The sequence below is a fragment of the Calonectris borealis genome, unplaced genomic scaffold, assembly GCF_964195595.1.
Source record: "Calonectris borealis unplaced genomic scaffold, bCalBor7.hap1.2 HAP1_SCAFFOLD_130, whole genome shotgun sequence".
Lineage (NCBI taxonomy): Eukaryota > Metazoa > Chordata > Aves > Procellariiformes > Procellariidae > Calonectris > Calonectris borealis.
Window position 1 is genome coordinate 87,501 of NW_027441518.1, and position 5,000 is coordinate 92,500.

Sequence of the window (5,000 nt, forward strand, 5' to 3'; positions counted from 1 at the left end):
TCGCGCGGGGCGCCGCCGCCGCGCTCCCGTCTCCCGCGAGACGGGGACCCGCGCGCGCGCGCGCACCCGCGCCACCCGCTCCGCGCGGCGTCGGCCGGCTGGGGCTGACCCGCCCCCGAGGCCGGCCCGGCCGCCGATCGCAGGCGATCGGCGGGTAGGCGGGGAGAGGGACTCGCTCCCCTGCCGCGGGAGCACCGGACGTGCTAGAGGAGACAGCGACCCGACGAGGCGGGCGCGACCCCGGGACCCAGGCCCCTGCCGGGGCGGCTCGCTCCGCAGCGGGCGGGGATGCGGCACCGAGAGCCGACGCGACGGCGGCGGCAGCGGCGGCGGGGGACGCCCCCCGGCCGCCCGCGGCACGCCTCGGGGCCCACCCGGGCGGGTGCGGCCCCACGCTCGCCTTCTCGTCCCCGGTGGCTTTTCTGGCTCGGCCGCCCCGCCGCCCAGCGCTGCTCGCGGCCGGCACCCGCGGGTACCCGGACCGAGGCCGGCACCGGCGCCTCGCGTGCGATAGGACACCTGAGAGCTCGCGGGGCCACGCGGCCGTCACACAGCCCGGTTCGGTAAAGAAGCCCGAGGAACCCCGTCGCTCGGGGCAGCAGGACAACACCTCGCATGCGACGGGAAGCGAAGTGGAAAGGAGACCGCCCGGCCTGAACACCGGACACCGCCGTGGCTCCCTGTTACGGGGAGCACGGAAGAGCCGGCCCGCCGGGGGCCCTCTCCGACGCGACCCGAAAGGCCTCATCGATCAGGAAGGGAAAGGGGAGAGGAGAGACGGAAAGGAAGCACGGGCCCCACGGCCACGGTCCTGGGACAGCGACGGCCGCGCGCGCTCGCCGCCGCCCCGGGCGGGGCGGGCGGCAGAACGCGGGGCTCTGCGTGCGAGCGAGAGGGCAGCGTCTGCGGAGAGCCGCAACGGCGGCCTGGTCACCGGCAGAGCCGGCCCGCCGTGAAGCGTCTCCGACGCGCCCTGGGTGCCACCTCGATCGGGAGAGGAAGCGCGGGCCCCACGGCCACGGTCCTGGGACAGCGACGGCCGCGCGCGCTCGCCGCCGCCCCGGGCGGGGCGGGCGGCGGAACGCGGGGCTCTGCGTGCGAGCGAGGGGGCAGCGTCTCCGGAGAGCCGCAACGGCGGCCTGGTCACCGGCAGAGCCGGCCCGCCGTGAAGCGTCTCCGACGCGCCCAGGAACACCTCTGCAGGCGCTGCCTGCGGGTCTGGGTCGACTGAAGGGGGGGAGCGGGAGGTGCCGCCGGCCACCCGCTCCGCGCATCGATTCCCTTGAGCGAGGTCAACGGGACCGAGGGAAAGCCGCGGCAGGCTCGACTCCCCCGGTCTTCCAGCGTTCGAGTGCCGGCCACCGGTACCGGTCTTTGCCCTGCGCCCCGGGGAACCGCTTACCCCGGGGGAGGAGAAGGCCGAAGAAGACTAAGAGGCACCGCGCCTCACCCGTGCCATCCCCGGGTAACGGGGGCCGGGAAAAGCCGCTCAAGGCTCGACGCCCGCGGCCACTTGCCTTCGGCTGCCGGCCGCAGGGACCGGCCGCCCTTTTCTTCCCGCTTGCGCGGGCTCCAGCTTAGGGCTGGAGAAGTTCGGAAGGGCGAGGCGCCGCCACCTCGCCCGTACGAGTGCAGACCTTCCCAGCGAGCCCTCCTGCTACCAGGACTCGCGCCAGCAAAAAAGAGGACGAGGCGCCGCCGCCCCGCCTGCACCATCACCGGGCCCTCGGGGGCCGGGGCAAGCCGCGGCCGACTCGAGACCCCCCGGCTGTCTGCATTCGGCTGCCGGTGTTTCTGCCCGCTTCGCGGGCTCCAGCTTAAGGCCGGAGAAAAAGGACAAGGCGCCGCCACCTTGCCCGTCTCCATCACACGGCCCTCGGCAGCCGGCGGCAGCCCTGGTGGGCTGGGCACTCGCGGGCACCTCTGCCCCGGAACGGTGCCAGCACCCGCCTTTGCCATCATCGGGCCCCCCGGGGCCGAGGGAGGCTCGGCTCCCCCGGCCTTCCAGCGTTCGAGTGCCGGCGACCGCCACCGGCCGCCGGTCTTTGCCCTGCCCCGCGGGGAACCGCTTCTCCCGGGGGAAACGAGGACGAGGCGCCGCCGCCTCGCCTGCACGCCGCAGTCCCGTCACCGGGCCCGCCTGACACCACCAGCTGCCCGCGGAGGGCTCGCACCGGTGAAAACGGGACGCCGCCGCCCCGCCTGCGCCGTCAGTTGGGCCCTCGGGGGGCCGGGGGGGGGAAGCCGCGGCAGGCTCGGCACCCCCCGGCCGTCTGCGTTCGGCTGGCCGGGAGCCGGCCGCCGCTCTCTCCGCCCGCTTCGCGGGCTCCAGCTTAAGGCTGGCACAAAGGGACGAGGTGCCGCCAACCTCGGTCGTCCCACCAACCGGGCCCTCTGGAGCCGGGAGTAAGCCGCGGCAGGCTCGACGCCCCCCGGCCGTCTGCCTCCGGCAGTGACCTTCACCATCACTGGGCCCCGGCTGGGTGCGTTCGAGTCTTTGCCCTGCCCTGCGGGATCCGGCCTTATGCCTCGTGCCGGTCGGCAACGGCCGCCGGAGCCGGCCGCCGGCTCCGGCTCTCCGCAGCTCCCGACCCCTCGGACACGCTGGGCTGGCTTGTCGGGCAAGCGCTGGGAGATGGCCGGACCGAAGAGACTGGAAGCTGGGCCGGACCACCGAGGGAACCGCCACGACGGCCGCCGAGCACCCCACTTTGCTGGCAGAACCGCGGGCCTTGCAGCCGCTGACGAGCGCTGCTCTGGAGACGAGTCACGGCTCGCTCCTATAGTACGGACCGGCACGTCCCCGCCGCCGGCAAGCTCCAAGAGCGGCGCCTCTGCGCACCGGGGAGGCGCGCCAACCACGCCGACTTTTACGATGACGTAACTGGAGGCAGCGAAAAACAGCGACCCCTTCGGCAGCTCCGACGAAGCAGCGGGGACAACACGTCTACCCCTCGGCCCCGGCAAGGCGACCAAGTCCCGCCGGAGCCGGGTAGACTTGGCCGCCCTTATCGCCGGACGCTACGCAACCAACAACCCGCGGTCGCCGGGTACCGCAGGCGGCCCCACGGGCTCCGAAAAGGGGTAGACCTGACGGCCGCCGCCGAGCCCGGAGCCGGGTAGACATGACGGCCGCCGCCGGGCCCGGAGCCGGGTAGACCTGACGGCCGCCGCCGGGCCCGGAGCCGGGTAGACCTGACGGCCGCCGCCGGCCCCGGAGCCGGGTAGACCTGACGGCCGCCGCCGGCCCCGGAGCCGGGTAGACCTGACGGCCGCCGCCTGGCCCGGAGCCGGGTAGACCTGACGGCCGCCGGCGGCCCCGGAGCCGGGTAGACCTGACGGCCGCCGGCGGCCCCGGAGCCGGGTAGACCTGACGGCCGCCGGCGGCCCCGGAGCCGGGTAGACCTGACGGCCGCCGCCGGCCCCGGAGCCGGGTAGACCTGACGGCCGCCGGCGGCCCCGGAGCCGGGTAGACCTGACGGCCGCCGGCGGCCCCGGAGCCGGGTAGACCTGACGGCCGCCGGCGGCCCCGGAGCCGGGTAGACCTGACGGCCGCCGCCGGCCCCGGAGCCGGGTAGACCTGACGGCCGCCGGCGGCCCCGGAGCCGGGTAGACCTGACGGCCGCCGGCGGCCCCGGAGCCGGGTAGACCTGACGGCCGCCGCCGGCCCCGGAGCCGGGTAGACCTGACGGCCGCCGCCGGCCCCGGAGCCGGGTAGACCTGACGGCCGCCGCCGGCCCCGGAGCCGGGTAGACCTGACGGCCGCCGCCGGCCCCGGAGCCGGGTAGACCTGACGGCCGCCGCCGGCCCCGGAGCCGGGTAGACCTGACGGCCGCCGGCGGCCCCGGAGCCGGGTAGACCTGACGGCCGCCGCCGGCCCCGGAGCCGGGTAGACCTGACGGCCGCCGGCGGCCCCGGAGCCGGGTAGACCTGACGGCCGCCGCCGGCCCCGGAGCCGGGTAGACCTGACGGCCGCCGGCGGCCCCGGAGCCGGGTAGACCTGACGGCCGCCGGCGGCCCCGGAGCCGGGTAGACCTGACGGCCGCCGGCGGCCCCGGAGCCGGGTAGACCTGACGGCCGCCGGCGGCCCCGGAGCCGGGTAGACCTGACGGCCGCCGGCGGCCCCGGAGCCGGGTAGACCTGACGGCCGCCGGCGGCCCCGGAGCCGGGTAGACCTGACGGCCGCCGGCGGCCCCGGAGCCGGGTAGACCTGACGGCCGCCGCCGGCCCCGGAGCCGGGTAGACCTGACGGCCGCCGCCGGCCCCGGAGCCGGGTAGACCTGACGGCCGCCGCCGGCCCCGGAGCCGGGTAGACCTGACGGCCGCCGCCGGCCCCGGAGCCGGGTAGACCTGACGGCCGCCGGCGGCCCCGGAGCCGGGTAGACCTGACGGCCGCCGCCTGGCCCGGAGCCGGGTAGACCTGACGGCCGCCGCCTGGCCCGGAGCCGGGTAGACCTGACGGCCGCCGCCGGCCCCGGAGCCGCGTAGACCTGACGGCCGCCGGCGGCCCCGGAGCCGGGTAGACCTGACGGCCGCCGCCGGCCCCGGAGCCGGGTAGACCTGACGGCCGCCGCCGGCCCCGGAGCCGGGTAGACCTGACGGCCGCCGCCGGCCCCGGAGCCGGGTAGACCTGACGGCCGCCGCCGGCCCCGGAGCCGGGTAGACCTGACGGCCGCCGCCGGCCCCGGAGCCGGGTAGACCTGACGGCCGCCGCCGGCCCCGGAGCCGGGTAGACCTGACGGCCGCCGGCGGCCCCGGAGCCGGGTAGACCTGACGGCCGCCGCCGGCCCCGGAGCCGGGTAGACCTGACGGCCCCTCCGTGCTCCGGGTCCGGCTGGACCGGGCTGCCGCCGTCTCCCGTCCGGGGGGTGTGTGGGGAGGTGGGGAACCGGGGGGGTGATTCGAGATTTAAGCGGGTCTGATACAAGGGCCACCCTGTCCCCGTCTTCCTGCCCGCGGTGGGCGATGGGGAGTGGGGGCATGCGTGCGTGTGCGTGCGT